Genomic DNA, 16987 nt, shown 5'->3' with positions numbered 1-16987 from the left:
AGGGTTTGAAGTGTTGAAACTAGGAGAACACTTCATCCTTCTTTTTCAAGAAGTATATCCAAGACTTGCCAGAATAATCATCTGTAAAAGTGAGATAATATGAATATCCTCCCAAGGAGTTCACAGGCATCATACTTGATATGTCTGAGTGAATCAATTGCAATATATCAGAGGTCTTGCTTTGGCTTGAGGGGAAGGGTCCCCTTTTGAGCTTTCCTTCGGCACATCCCGGACATACACCTTCTTGCTCTACTCAGAATTCTGGCATCCCTGTCACCATCTTTCTTACATCGGGTAGAGCTTTATAATGAAGGTGAGCAAACCTCCGATGCCATAGTTCGGACTGAAGAGTTGTGTCACAAGACATGACACCTAGCGGACTTCCTTCGACCTGATATAATGAATCAACTCGAAACCCGAGAGTGAAAGCATCTTTAATATTCTTTTTCCATACATGTACCTTACCATCGCTGAACGTCACCTTGTAGCCTTTGTCTTCCATTGTCGAAACGGACACCAGGTTCTTTTTGAGATTAGGTACATATAACACATCTTGTAGATGAATTGTATTTCCCTAATTCAATTGAAGAGTGACATTTCCAACGCCTTTCACGGGATATTTTGTATTATCTCCAAGAACAATTTCCAGGTTGGTTTCCTTCTCTATCAGATCATAGAGAGCTTCTTTGTAACCAGTGAAGTTCCTTGAGGCACCACTATCAATAAGCCAATTTCCCCGCGAGTTCGGGGGAGCAGTAGTAGATAGCGCTACCAGTAGATAATATTCATCTTGCTTATTGTTTACGGTGTTAGATTCATACCTAGAATTTCTTGCCTTCTTGAATGGTTGTCCTCTTCCTTGATTTCCGACGCTTCTTTTACCTCTTCCTTTTGTCCTGTCATTCCTTTGATTTCCTTGAGAGGGATTTTGATCATCGTCCCGGTGAGAGTCCCTTTTATCAGGGCACTCCCTTGAATAGTGACCTATTTTATTGCAATTATAACATCGTCCTTTTCTTCCACCCTTTGGTCCAACCTTTCTTTTGAATTTAGCCTCGGAATTGTTTCTTCTTTTAGTATGAGAAGAAAAGGCAGAGGGATGAGCCTTAAGTATGGGCATTTCTTGTTCTTCCATCCTTGTTTCTTCTTGAATGCATTTGGCCATTAATTCCTCGAATCCAGGAATTACGTTATTGTTGAGAAGAGTAGTCCTGAATACATACCATTTGGATGGTAGTGATCCAAGAGTTGTGAGTGTCATTTCCCTGTCCGGAATTACTTCCCCAATAGATAGGAGATCGTTCTTGATCTCGGTGATCCTTAAGAAGTTTGCTTGCATACTCTCATCTTTGCCCTTCTTAATTTCCTTCAGCTTATTTCTAAGAAACAAAACTTGATTTGCATCATTAACTTTAAATAAACTCACCAGTCTATCGTAGATTTCCTTGGAGGTGTTCAGGTTGGAAACGTAGGCCACCAAGCGCTTGTCGATAGAGTCCCGGATGATCTTCCTTGCTTTGACTTCTCCCTTGGTCCATTTGTTCCTAGCAGTAGCGGATGCATTTGATGGAGGCTCAACAATTCTGCCTCTCACATGATCCAACACTTCTTGTTCTTCTAATGTTAGATTGAGAGACATCTTCCATCCGTGGTAGTCAGACTTCTCACGGAGTTTGTCTTCAGCAGGGAAGTGTGTTGAGGACCCCATGGTTTGTTTTAGATAGCCTTGCCAACCTTCTCTTCGGTGATTGCTCTTGCTCTTGTTTGGGCTTTGTCTTCACCTCAACTCTGATACCATGTTAAATTATGGTATGTCCTATGTTTAGAGCAGTTTACTTATTTTCTTTAATATTATTCACAGATTAGCAATCACATGTGCATAATGTAAAGTGCAGATAGAACATTAAATGATCAACAGAAAAAAAAGTCAAGACAAGCCCCAATATGGGGAAACCCTTTGATCAAATCTTCTTTTATCTTCAATAGTTCAGCGGAGAGAAATAGTACAAAATCTGATTTCTGAAATTTTGTATCAACAGCAGCAAACCCTAGATCAACAAAGTCAAACTTAGTCAAATGAGTGGAAATTGACCTCCAATATGCTCGGTCAATTTCCAGTCAACTTGCCCTTGAACAGCCTGAAGAAGCAGCCCTAGAACAGCCCCAAAAATTCAGTCAAAGTGCAGATTTCTGAAGTTGACTGCAGCCCTAAACTAGGGCAGTCAATACTGGTCAAACCTGAGGTCAGATCACCTCAATTTTTGTGCCAAAAATTGCGGCTTGCCTAGGAGAGGCAACCACACCCAATCCACACTTCTTGGAAGGTCAACGCTGGTCAATGCTAGTCAAAGATGACTTTCTGTCCTGTTTCTGCGTCCTCTTTGCCCTAGGACGTCTTCCTTTCAGCCACACGTGTGAGAAAGAGAGAGAGACTCTTTCTGCGCAGGAGAGAGAGAGATGTGTGTGATGATGAAGTGTCCAAATGAGGAGAATGCTCCTTGTATTTATATGCAAAACGTTGAGGTTGAATATACATGACTGTTGGGCTTCTGAGCCTACATAAGTTGTTGGCCGACTTTGACAATTTTTCCATAATGAAAATAAATTCATATCTCCATAAATACTTATTGGAATCGGATGATCTTTAGATCAATCCTACACCTCTCGATGAGAGGAATCTAGGAAAAATATCAGTAGTCACAAATAAGGTGATCCACATGAAATTTGGCGCTAGTTGCCAATTTTAACACTAATGCTATCAGAAACAAGACTCCCTATGAAATGTGGTATGGGCACATTCCTTCGGTAAAGCATCTCAGGGTTTTTGGTTCCACCTGTTATGCCTTAATACCAAAGGTACATAGAAACAAACTTGGTGCAAGAAGTCGTAAGTGTATCTTCCTAGGGTATTCAAACACCTCCAAAGCATATAGTCTCTATGATGAAGTCAACAAAAAGTTTGTTGTATCTAGAGATGTAATCTCTCTTGAATCATCCAAAACTAACAATGTTGTTGAAAGGCAACTTGATCTCTTGGATAGACTCACAAATGCAAAATCATTTCAAGAATTTGATAATCAGAGTCCACATCTTGAAGGGGGGATTCCTATATTAGATCAATCTGTGGAATCTTCTTCTGAAACACTCTCTCCCCTACATTAAACCCCAACAACAGATGATACTTTGAGTGATGTGATTGACAGAATTGGGAGACTCAATCTTGATTCAGTCCCAACTCAATCAACAGAGCAGCCTGGACCATCTGAGAAGGGTCCCCCAAAGTGGCTGACAAAGACACTTGAAAGTGTTCATCCTGATGAGGTTGGAAAGACAGGAACTAGAAATTCAAACCGGACAAATGGAGGTAATGTAGATGACTCTGATTCACCTGTTGATATGGATGTTTCTTATGATTGTGAATTCAATTTGTCTACAGATTTTGAACCAACTTCCTTCAAAGAAGCTGCTTCTCATGATGAATGGAGAGAAGCAATGCAAAAGGAGTATGATGCCCTGATAAAGAATGGCACTTGGAAGCTGGTTGATCCTCCATTGGGAACTAAACCAATTGGCTGCAAGTGGGTCTACAAGAACAAGTATAAAGTTGATGGCTCACTTGACAAGCACAAAGCCAGGCTTGTGGCAAAAGGTTTTGCACAGAAGGAAGGGGTCGATTATGAGGAAACTTTTGCCCCCACAACAAAATGGGCTACCATCCGGACACTCTTTGCCTTAGCAGCTCAGAACGGTTGGAAAGTCCATCAAATGGATGTAAAAACTGCTTTCTTGAATGGAGATCTAAAAGAAAATGTTTTTATGTCCCAACTTGAAAGATTTGCTGTGAAAGGACATGAACATAAAGTATGCAAACTTGTGAAATCCTTGTATGGCCTCAAACAAGCACCACGAGCCTGGTACGAAAAACTGATTGAGCATCTTCTGAAACTCAATTTCAAACATTATGATCTTGATGATGCAACTTTGTTTGTCAAGAAAGTTGGGAAAACAGTTGTATATCTTGTGGTATATGTAGATGATCTTTTGATGACAGGGAACAATGAAAGCTACATTGCATCCATAAAGAAGGAATTGAAGAAAAGTTTTGAAATGACTGATTTGGACTATGTTCATTACTATCTTGGTATTGAAGTAACTCAACATCTGAAGTCCATATTCCTTTCTCAAAAAAAGTACATTGGAGACTTGTTGAACAGATTTGGCATGATTGAATGCAATCTTCTGACTACTCCAATGGAATAAAACTTAAAGCTCACATCCATTGAAGGAAAAGAATTTGAGGATGCAACAAAGTATAGAAAGCTTGTAGGAAGTCTCAACTACCTAACTACTACCAGACCAAACATTTCGTTTGCTGTTGGAATTCTCTCCAGATTTATGCAAAAGCCTTGTGAGGGACATTGGTCTGCTACAAAAAGAGTTCTAAAGTACTTTAAGGGAACTCAAGACTTTGGAATCAAGTATACGCAGGTGGGCGACTTCAGCTTGATTGGATACTTTGATTCAGACTTCGATGGAGACAAAGAAACTGGGGTTTCTACTTCAGGTTATGCTATGAGTCTTGGATCAGGAGCTGTCTCCTGGAGATCACGCAAACAATCAGTTCCAGCAGATTTCACAACAGAGGCAGAATATGTGGCAGCAGCTGAGGCAACAAAAGAAATTGTGTGGCTCAAGAAAATTCTTGAAGATTTGCAGGTAAAACAATTACAATCGACTCCACTCATGATTGACAATACCTCTGCAATAAAGTTGGCCAAGAACCCGAAGTTCCATGATCGAACAAAGCACATCAATACTAAATATCATCTGATTCGACATCGTGTTGAGGCCAAAACAATCCATCTTCGCCATTGTTCCACTAATGAGCGAATTGCAGACATCTTCACCAAAGCACTTGGAAGAGAAAAACTTGAAAAATTCAGAACGATGCTTGGACTCACCAACATCCCTTCAGATTAAGGGGGGGAATGTTGACACCTAATTAGAGGGATTGGGTGTACAACTGTAATTAATGTAAATAAATAATAGAGAAGATAGAGAGTCATCGGGGGATGAACTGAATAGTCACTCCCTCTTGTATATAATAATGAACAACTTGAATGAATATATGAATTTTTGATTTGAGGAGTTACCTCCTGGTCTGACAAGTGGGAGCAGGATCGGGGATGACCCAACTCACCCTTGGTTTGACATGTCGGGGAGTGTTGAGGCCTTGATTGCATGGCAAGGTTGGTTTTCCTTGTTGTCGCTATGGATCAGGGTGAGTGTTGGATGGGTAGGAGGTGACATCATGGAGGTGCTTGGTCCAAATGCGTTGGGACTCCATAGATGTTTTGCCATCAGGTCCCAGGAGAGGTGGATACAACTTGAGCATGAGGGGCAGATTGTCATGATCAGAGTTGCGTAGCGACAACATAGTGGCACCCTTTTGAGACTAGCGTGGGATCCGGGCATCATAGGACTTGGCAGTACAACTACCCTTGGGGATGAGCTAATTTCTACAGGGGAAGATCATTTAGATCTTCCATTGGGCTTTGATGACTCGCTGATGGCATGGGGGACTTCATTAGCATGGCAGGTGGGCTAGCAAGATGATATCAGGAGAAGCTCACGTGCGCGAGACGCTATCTCTGTAGGGATTGGGTGTTATCTTCGAGAGTATACTCCTAGAGTGAATGGGATGGCTTACGGGTTAGGACAACTTCACGAGGAGTTGGACATAGTGCTACATTATCATGATCCCATACTCATTAATGGTATACAAGGGACTTTTGATACTTATACCGAGTAGGATAGTGAGTGGAGCGAGGGGAGCTTCAGGTGGGATAGTATGGCTTGGGATCTTGGTATTGAGGGATTCTTTCATGTTAGGACAGTGCAGAGGTCAGGGACGAATTAGTGGTGCATCTGGGACCCTGACACATTTTTGTAGTGACAATGGGGAGCAATAACTAGGGAGAGCATTGTTCGGCTGTTGCTTGAGGACAAGCAATGTTTTAGCGGGGAGGACTGTGATATTCCCACTTAGCAATATTGCTAAGGGAAATATCAATCTTGCCCAATTTTGTCTTATTTCATGTTTGCATTTAGGAAATGTGGGTTCAGAGGGCTTGCATGGATTTTGGGATTAAGTGGGGGCCCAATCGTTAGGAAGGGAAATATTGCAGCTCTAGTGGAGCGTGGGGGCCACGCCATGGAGAATTGTGGCCCACATGTGGAAGACACTCTCATTGGAGCGAAGTTTGTGGGGAAAGTCGAGCTGGACCCCCACATGGGCATTATCTTGGAGGCTCTTTGATAAATAGAGCAAGAGACACTCATTTTGGGCATTCATTCATTTATTCATAAATTGTGTCTTTGACATAGCACGCTTGAGCTAAAGCCAAGTCTGCAGTGTTGTTTAGCACACGAGTGTCTTTGAGCGGAGATCTCAACCCTTGCTTCAGTGGACTTCGAGTGCCAGCCCAAGGAGGGAGTCTTCCCTGTACCAGTTCGTATCAGCAGCAGGGAGTGCGAGTTTGTGGAGAGAATTGGCAGCAACAATATAGGGACTGCACAACTCTTGGAAGAGGCGCGGTTGGAGGTTGTGGAAGGAAGAGAGTTAGGAGCTGAAACTTGAGGTGGAGTCCGGGAACTGTTGTGGGGGCTTTTACATCATTTTGGCGAAGTAACAAACGCAACATTTGCTATAGGTTACATCTTTTGCTTGTGGAGGAGGGCCAAGCATTTGGGGTTCAATTTTGGAGCATCAAAACTAGGACAAACCCTTTCTTGGTTTTTCTGGGTTTATTGAGGAGAGGCCAAGATTAATTTGGCAGAATTTTCTGGGCAGATTTGAGGGGTCAAACAGGGGCCCCAACTTAGCCAACAGTTAGAGGAGCTAGGGGAAAATTGGGCCGAAATTCCAAGGTCAACATTTGGCCAATTCCTTTGTGGGTTTTTGTGGGTTATTGGTGGAGAGCCCGGGGTTAATTTCCCGGAATTTTCTGAGCACCCGAGGAGGCCCTAGCAGCAGTTCTTTGCAGCCAACAACATATTTTCTAGGTAGTTTCAGCGCAAAGCCAGGAGAGAGCAACAACAGATTTGAGAGGGATTTCTTATTGTTCATTTGGGCTTAGCTAGCTTGCCTTGAGCAAGCCCAGGTGCACTCTTTCCAGCACCACATTGTACCCTCTTATTTATTAATAAAATGGCTTAGATCAGTGTAGTTCATGGAGATTTCTGGTTGTTAAATGTGCTATAAATTTTTGTATGTGTTTCTACTATGTTTGCTTTGTTTAACATTATATATTTCCATTAAGGAATATTACATCTTAACTCCATTTTTTCCCAAAACTACCTTACTTTGGCTTAAGCCTTGCTTGAAACCGCTAAGCTCCTCCATATCCTGACCACTGCCAATAAACCCTGCCCCCCAAGGTACAACCTTGATTCAAAACTCTTTACCACTACCTCCTTCCTTTAGTCAGGTTCCTTTTGCTTGTTTTTGGCTAGGCTTTTCTGTTGGGAAGGGTGCTTCAGAATATTTGCCAAATTGATGGAGTGTGCATTGAGCTTCTCGTTACTGTAGGCCACCTCAGATGGATCTCAGTCAGGGCTATGGCCCAAAATTTCACTAGGTATACTAAGCCTTGTATCAAGTCCATCATATGATCTGACAATGTCCTTAACTCCTTTGCCATATAAATTAGTCCTATTTCTAAAGTCTTCTTCTGCACTTTTGGATTGACCATGGGGCTAGACTCTTTTGTTCTGCTCCCAGTTTGACTACCATATGAGAACAAAACAATCTTTTTTTAACAAGGATTGTTAGAGTAGTCCACTAATTGGACCTCCTCTCTATCCATTATTAAATAAAACCAATTTAATAATGAAACTAACTTGGTTTTATTTAAATTAATTTTATTAATTTTTTTATTATTAATTGGTTTTATTTAATTAACATTCAAGTAGTAATTTAAATAAAACCAAGTTAGTTTCATTATTAAATAACATGTTTAATAATGATCTTGCATCATTTAGAACATTAATATCAATACAAAGCTAATTATTCAAAAATAATCTTATTGACAACAAAACCAATTAAATACAAGAAATATTTAGTTAGTACCTAAGTCACCTAACATGGGGATTCAGGATTCGCAGGGTATGGGGATTCGAGAGTCGGATTCGGACACGTTGACCCCTCGGAACAGGACATGTAGGATTCGTTATATATTATTTTATTAATATATATATTAAAAATTAGATATTTCTTACACAAATTCTCTTTAATGATACAAAAGATCTTCATCTAGATGTTAGTTTCACTGTTTACAAAGTAAGTTAGTAACATTGTAGCATGCATAGTACATATAAAATTCAAATACATGTCACATAAATCATGATTCATAAATGAAAGACAACTTACAAGCTAGTAAGATAAAGACACTGACAACTGTAGTTTTCTCATTAAGTCATCAAATCAAAATGTGTTACATAGGTAGTGCAATGCCAATGGCAAATAGAAATAGAAAATTAAAAACAACTACAGGTATACAAGCCTCAAGGCAATAGGTAGCCCATGACTCATGAGTCAACAATCCTCATAGTCATCATCAGAATCAACATCAATGACCTCATCATCATGGTCACCAGACTCACCACTGCTCTCCTCTGCATCCTCCTCCTCCCCTGTATCCATAGTCACCTCTGCATCTGCTGGTGTGGAGGATGACCCCTCTAAAATATCACCGTCATCAAATCTAACAGGCTACTAGATCATTGAGATCCATGTTGGCCAATGCCAACTCAACCTTGCTATCCAGACCCATATCATTAGGAAATACATCCCACATCTTTGTCTTTCCCCTGAACCACTCTTCCCTTTGCCTGAAAATAAGACGAAGGTTGGTGTGCACATACACCATTGCCTCTGCCCTAGACTGCGCAAGCCTGCTTTTCTTCACACTATACAAATTCCCATATGTGCTCCAATTCCTCTCCCAACAAGAGGATGAAGTCACTTGAGAGAGGAGCCTCATGGCTAATTGCTGAAGAGGAGGGCTTGTTGCCCCATGATTTGCCCACCAAGAATAGGGCTTCTTAGCCCCCCTGTCTCTAATCACATCATATCCTGCAAATCGACTAGTGCCAGTGGAAAACTCTACAAAGGCATCCTCCACCTCATCAAGCAATGCTCTATCCTGAAAAACCCGCCTGAATGCATCTTTCCTCCCCTGTGAGATTTCACCATCCATGTGAGGAGGGAATCTGCGGGAAGGTCCACCATTCAGCCACTCATGGCTGTAGTATTTTGGGTTCAATGAGTGAGCCAAACAATGTAAAGGTGTGCAATTCTTGTCCCATCTGCTGACAAGAATATCCTGTATAGTACCACAGAAGGCCTTTGGTGATGTCTCATACTCGGGGCACTCACTCTGTAGAATAATGCTCCTCACAGACTCAATCATGGAATCCCATCCCTCATAAACCTCTCTTAGGATGGGTTTGTCTGTATCTGCAAATCGAAGCAAAGAAATGATAGGGTCCATGATCTGAATAATTAGATCTACCCTCTCCCACCAAGCATCATCTAGCACTGTGTCCTTCACTCTTTTAAGGGCTACTTGATCTATCTTTCTCCAAAAAGACCAAAACTCATAAATAACCATGGCCCCAAGAGCGGTCTTGACCTCCCTCAACCTCTTCAACATCATGAATGAAGAGGCAAACCGTGTATTAGCAATCTTCAACAATGATAGATTGTTGTACTCCTTGTAGATAGTGAGGGCATTTGTATGATTTTGCACAAAGTTACAGATATGTCGTGCATCCTCAATTATGTTACCAATCCAAAGCACATCAGAAGCAATGGATTTCAGTGCTAAGTTCAATGAATGGACAATGAAAAGTGTCCAAAACACGTGATATTTAGCTTCCACAATCATGCTGGCAGCCTTGCAAATAGGTGCATTATATATAATGATTTGCACACAAGAATCAACACCTACATTTTCAATAACTTTAATAAATAACTCACCCATAAATTGTGCATCCTTGTATTCTCCAAGTGTATCCACTACTTTCAAGAAAATTGGATCATTCAAGGAAGACACCATGAAGTTGATGATTGGGTGTCGCGCTGGATCTGTCAATCCATCAAAAACAATGCTAACCCCAGATGTTGGCCATGATGCTTTAATAGGCTCAAGCATTTTTTGCACCTCTTTTTTGCCTTCGTCAACAATGTGGTTCTAAGCTTCTCTAAACTAGGAGGCACATACCATGATGGAGACCCGTGAGTTAGAGCTCGACACATCTCAATAAATAGAGGTGAGCGTGCAACATTAAATGATATGAAGTTTTGATAGAAAAAGAAGGCAATGGTGAGATCAAGCTCTTCCCGTTTCTCTTTTTGAAAAATCTTGTCCATTGGACCAAGTGAAATTGCTTTTCTTTTTGCTGCTTGTCCCCCAATAGAACTCTCAAATGGAAATTTGGTGGTGCCTTTCCTCAAAAATGGAAGGGGGTCTTCATTCTTGGTTTTTCTTGATTTTGCAGCCACATTTGCCATACCAACAGTGAATTCCTTTTCCATTTCTTTCCTCTTTTGTAAAGGAACAACTTTACAATCTCCAATTCCTCAACTTGGTAAAGCCAACAAATGGCCGTTCACACGGTAATATGTGCTTTTGAAAGAAATGTGGCAAAAGTTGCATCTCCATTGCACATTGCCTCCTCCCTTCCCCTTGGTGCTTGTCCCATTCTCTCTTGTGACATATTTCCACAAGGGATATTTCTCAATGTTGTCTTTAGGTCCTCCTCTTCCCTCAACATTACTTGCAGCAGACTCTGATGATATTGGGGGAGGAGAGGCATCTCCAATGGAGACATTCTTCCCCTTCCTTTGCCCCTTAACTGCGGCCCTTGATTGCGCCATGAATATTGTAAAAAAAAAAAAAAAAAGCACAAATTTGTAAAAAAAATTCATATACAAATTGCTATAATAGAAATGAAAAAAAATAGAGATGAAATGCACTTACCTGGTGGTTGAATCTCCTTGCCGAACGCTCCACACCCTTAGCTCCTTGCTCCAAACCTTTAGCTCCTTGCCCACAGCTCAATGTATCCAAAACTGAAAGAAAGAAATGGTAAATGACTGATAGAACAACGCATTTTTATGCCCGCGGGTTTCCCTTTTTTGGGATTCGAATCCCAAAATCGTGACACGTGCGGGATTCGATCGTGTCACGTTAGGACACGACGTGTCACGTTCTAGGCTAAGTTGCAGGAAACGTGGGTAGAGGGTCCGTTTCCGTACAGAAACGAAATAGAAATGGGGAAACCTATATGGTATGGCCCAAAAAAGCGTTTCCGGCCGTACTGGCCCGTTTCTCGAGGAGGAAATGTGGCCAGTAGGGCCAGAAACGCGTTTCTGGGCCGTACGACGGCGTTTCCTCTTGTAACTTGACTTTTTCTTGTAATTTTTTTTTTTTTTTTTTTTTTTTTTTTTTTAATATTCGCTTCTAATTTTTTATTGGGTGACTCAAATATTCTCTAGATGCTTCTAGATGTCTCTCAAGTTATAAAAAAAAGGATTTTTTTGAGTGTGGCAGCCAAATGTTCAAGCCTATGGCCCTAGTGTTGATATGCAGTTCATAGTAATGTTAAATTCTTAAAGTAAAAGTGATATTCTCCTTTATTTTTCATTTTCATCATTTTACTTTAATTTTTAACATTACCATGAAATGACTCAGGATGTTTGAGAGTGGTTTCGTCCTCATTGGATTTCATATGGAGAAAGTAGAATTTTAGATCTCATTCAAAATCCAACAGACTTATTTGTTTTTCAGGATTTCAGGATTGGGGGGATTGCAATGTTTCCATTGGATTTTGTCATGTATTAGGGTATGGAACTTGTATTTAATCAAGAGAACCAAGCCCTCTATGCATGGGAGACTCCCAATAATCAAGAGCATGTAGGGTACTAGGGTATGAAACTTTTATTTAATCAAGAGCAGTAAGGTTGTTCGACTATGTAGGAGGAGACTCCCAATCAAGCACGAGACAAGAAATCAGAAATTTCTCGTGGCTGATTTTGGATATTTCTATTTTCATTATGTGATCATTCATGAATAAATGTGATGTAAATTTAGAGACTTATAGTTTATGCATTGACAATTGACAATTTAATCATAATGTAATAAATTAGAATGTATCATATATGCTTTATGATTGCACATATTTCTTAAATGTCGTAATATATATATTGCGTTTCCCCGTTTCCAAAATTTGGGGGGGTCACGTTTCATACCCGTGCCCGTTTTGGAAACTCGTACCCGTTTCCCCGTTTCGTGCAACTTAGGTTCTAGGATTCGAATCACCATCAAATCGTGTCCGATTCGTGGGATTCGGCCACGCAGGCCATTTCCAGCAAATCCGATTTCATAAATTAGTACACAACCATTAATAATATTAGATCTTGACAATTAATATAATAATTTTAACCAAAAACTAAGCATACAACTATCAAAGTAAGCCAATAATCATTCAAAATAAAAATGAATAATTTTTTTTTTTAAATTAAAAAAAAAATTAAAAATTTAATAATAATTTTTTTAATAAAATTAATTTAATTAAACCAATGTTGATTCATAGCATTATCAGACTTGTCGGCTCTTTACATTACCATCCCTACCCTATCCTCTATTTATTACACATCAATCTCTGACTTTTTCACATATCTAATCCTGATGATGAACCACAGAGGCTGGTTCGAAACATCGATACAAAAAACAGTAATGCGATGACTCCGGAAGACATAACCACACAAAATGCAGATCACAAAAGTCTCAAATCTATTAAAAATGAACAATTAGTATCACTCTGAAAAAAGTGAAAAATTGAACGAAATGAGAAGCAGGGTAAAATACTAAGAATGCCAAAAATTGAAATCTTACACAACCCTCAAAATACCCCTTGTTGCAATTTGTGTTATGTCGAAACTAGTTTCGCACCTTATGAGATTATTAGTGGACTCATGCAAGAAATGAGTGTTGTTGGCTTATTGCACTAAAAGGCATATTCTACAGCCTAGGTGGGGGAGATCCCCATTACTCCATGTTTCTCTGTCTGTGTAAAGGCTCACTCAATATATTGTTTTTTAATAAAATAATTGTTTATGGCCGCCCTGATTATATATATATATATATATATATATATATATATATATATATATTTCCAAGGAAAACCTTCTAGGATTGCCCCTTTCTTCCATGGAATATCTGGATGGAGGGCGGCTCAGTCAACAACCACAATCATGGTTGGTAACTCAATGGGACTCAAACCTTATCCAGACTAGAATTGGAGAGGAGTTTTTTAGTCTGTTTCTGCTAGTTGTAAAATCAATGGAACTGATTGTATGATACCCAGTAGAACCAATTTCTAAGAAAGAAGGTGTTAGTTTATGTAGCTCAGACATGTCTTCTAGTCTCAAATTGTGCCTATGGGGCTAAGGAACACATTTTCTCCAATACCCAGAAAAGGTTTCGCAAGGAAAGGCCTTGTTTTAGAATTAGTTAGCTAGTTAATTAATTTTCCTAAGTTTAACTTAGGTAAATGGCTTAATTAATCAGTATTAATTGGGGTAAATCAATTTTACTCTAGAGACTTTTGGAAAAGTCACTTGAAGGGGCCAAGATGATCTTAGCCATTGATTGGGATTAGATGCACATGCAGATGAGCTCTCTAGAAGGATGGAATAGGAATTCACATTGATAGCTTGCTTGTCTAGCTCAACTTCACAGGGTGTCTAGTATATAGACAATGGAGCGTTATTCCATATGACATGAGTTAGAGAGTACTTCTCTAGCTATAAGGAGGAGATTAGATTTCAGATTCAGATGGGTAACAAGCCAAGTGCAAACCAATTGCAAGAGGGACTATTCTATTTCAGAGGGAGAATGGCAAGACAATTTCTATCCATTATGTATTGCATGTGCTAGGCTTGGGGATGAATTTGATCTCCATATCCATCCTTCAGGGAAAAGGATATGATGTTATCTTTGGAGGGGTGAAGGTGTTGTTGAAGCACAAGGATTGAAGGTCACCTATAGCGATTGGGGTGAGGAGTGACCGGTTGTACAGGTTGTAAATGGACACTCCTAAGGCACTAGTTTGCAACAGTAGTCTGAGAGACCAGGGGGGGTTATGGCATAGGAGAATGGGCCATATTCATCATGGAGTGCTGAGGTTGCTTTGTGAAACGGTGACAGGTGTTCCAAAGGTGAGCACAAAGCACGATGATATTTGTAGAGGATGTGTGTCGGGGAAGCTTGCGAAAGAAACTTTTCCAAGGAGTGACAACAGGTCGCATGGGATTCTTGACTTAGTGCATTCAGATATATGTGGGTTGATGTCAGTGAAATCTCTCTAAGGGTACGAGTACTTTGTGACTTTTATCGATGATTTCTCCTGAAAGACTTGGATCTATTTCTTGAAGACCAAGGATGAGGTCTTCAGTCGCTTTTAGGAGTTTAAGGCTCTAGTGGAGAATGCAACAGAAAGAAAGATTTAGACTCTTCGGTCAGATAATGGAGGTGAGTACACTAGCAAAGAATTCCAAGAGTTTTGTACCAAGGTAGGAATCAAGAGAGAGTGGATGGTTCCTTACAACCCGCAACATAATGGGGTTCCTGAGAGGAAGAACCGCTCTATTTCGGAGGCAGCGAGAGTGATGCTATATGACCAGGATCTCCCATGTTATTTATGGGTAGAGGCATGCAGTATGACAGTTTATATTCTGAACCAGGTCCCACATACAGTGCTTGGCAAGATGATACTCGAGGAGGCATTCACGAGGAAGAAACCAGATGTCTGTCACTTTAGGATATTTGGCTGCCTAGACACATTTGAAGCTGGATTAGATTGCAGAATGATGTTACTTCGTTGGATACAACAAAAGCTCTAAGGCATACAAGATCTTCATCCCAGGGGCTAGGAAGATTATAGTCAAGTGGGATGTCAGATTCATGGAGGACAAGGCATACAAGAGGTCCAGATAATTACGAGGAGTTGAATATTAGAGTGAGCAGCCAACATAAGCTCCTAGACTTGAGCAACAGGATCAAGGGCAACAAAGCATGAGTAGAGTTACTAGTACGGGCACTAGCTCAGGTTCGGGTGTTCCTAAGAGCTCGGAGAGCATGGTGTGTTGATTTTTGGTAGCATCGGATGTGCTCTAGCCTTGAAATTTGGAGGAGAGGATAAGGCACATGAGATCTCCAAAACCCAGAAATCGTTTTGAGAAATTCCACCTGGATGAGGAGTTATTAAAATAATTAATATTTTAAATGGGTTCTTAAGTCTAAACTTAGGAAAATAAAATATTAATGGGTATTAATAAAGATAAGGGTGAGAAGCTTCTAAGAGACGAGGATCAAGTCTGTTTTAATCTTAGCCGTTGATTAGAGACTTAATCTCGGTCGTTGATTCATCAACAGGAAAAGTATAAGAGAAGACTTGAGGATCATTTGGAGACACACCGACAGATACTCAGTATCTCTAGGAAAATCGATTCTCAAGTAAAGGAGATCAATTTCAGAGGGAGAGTTGCAAGGTGGAGGAAGAGGAGGGCATCAACAACAGGCAATGACTGAGGAGGAGGTGACACAGGGACAGTGGGAGATAACGTAGAGAGAGACACAGTCCAGAGGAGAGACATAGCCCCCACGCAGGCTAATGCAAAGGGACGCAGAGCCACTCAGAGCCATGCAGAGTGACGTCGAGGTGACGTAGGAGTGGGGGCAAGGTCTCCAAAGTGTCATAAAATATCAAAGGGAAAGTCTCAGGTGTTTTCTTTTAGTTTCTCTGTAAAATCATTCCTTGTAAAAGCAATTGCTGTTGAAGATTAATAAAACTCTCATCTGCTGCATTGGTTTTCCCGCATTGGGTTTTTCCGAGGACAATTGTCCAAACACAACTGAGTTGATGTGATTGGTTCTTGTGCATGTATTTTTCTCTGGGTAATTGTGTGATAACTGCAATAGAATTAATTTTAATATTCGCTGAAGGGATTTCGTAAATAACTTATTGTGAATAATAAGTAGGTGAAATAAATTAGTTATTGCAGTAAAATTTCAGTGTAGAAATTTTCACATGGTATCAGAGCAGAGATTCAGCATTAGGAGAGGAAAATCAACTATGGGTCAAGAGCATGATGCAGAGGCATCCACTCAAGGGGACTCACGCAGATTTCCAGAAGAATGCACAAGGGACATGAATTACGATTATTCTATGTTAGCTTCTAGATTGGAAGAAGAAGTCGCTTGCTTAGCAAGCTCCGCCTCCTCTGAAGTTTGGTATATAGACAGTGGAGCTTCCTGGCATATGACAGGAATCAGAGAATGTTTTTCGGATTATCGGGAAGAAAGAGTGAATTTTCAGATCGCCATGGGAAATAAGGCAAAGTGTACTCGAGGAGGAAGAGGTACTGTAGCCTTTCAAACCGACGCAGGAGAGCAGCTTCGAGCGACCAATGTGTTGCATGTGCTGGGATTGGGGTTGAACTTACTCTTCGTATCTCAACTTCAAAACAAGGGCTATGACATTTTCTTTATTAAGGAGAAAGTATATGTCAAACACCCGAGTTGGAAAAAGAAGGCCCATATTGGAATTAGAAGTAACAGGTTGTACAGGTTGCAGCTAGAATCACCAATGGAACTGATAGGCAGTAATGGAGACAAAGATTTGAATGAACTATGGCACAGGAGGATGGGACACTTACAACATGGGGCTCTGAGAATTCTCAGGAAAACAGTATCAGGAGTTCCAGAACTAAGTACCGAACAAGATGATGTATGTAGAGGGTGCGCTCTGGGCAAGTATGCCAAAGCAGCGTTTTCCAGAAGTAACAATAGGGCTAAGAGTGTGCTAGGATTGATACACTCAGATATCTGTGGACCGATGTCCACAAAAGCTCTTAGTG

At 40.5% G+C, this 16987-nt stretch overlaps 1 protein-coding gene across 1 annotated transcript in view; it reads left to right on the top strand.

The window, feature by feature from the left end:
• The window catches only part of LOC149167456 (thyroid adenoma-associated-like protein), a 142911-nt gene that overhangs the window by 104712 nt on the left and 21212 nt on the right, over positions 1-16987 (top strand).

The sequence above is a fragment of the Pinus tabuliformis genome, chromosome 5_1 (genome assembly GCF_031772625.1).
Source record: "Pinus tabuliformis cultivar Carrire ecotype Pingquan chromosome 5_1, CPIR1, whole genome shotgun sequence".
Classification (NCBI taxonomy): domain Eukaryota; kingdom Viridiplantae; phylum Streptophyta; class Pinopsida; order Pinales; family Pinaceae; genus Pinus; species Pinus tabuliformis.
The sequence above is the reverse complement of the archived record's forward strand: the minus strand, read 5'-3'. Positions and strand labels throughout refer to the sequence as shown.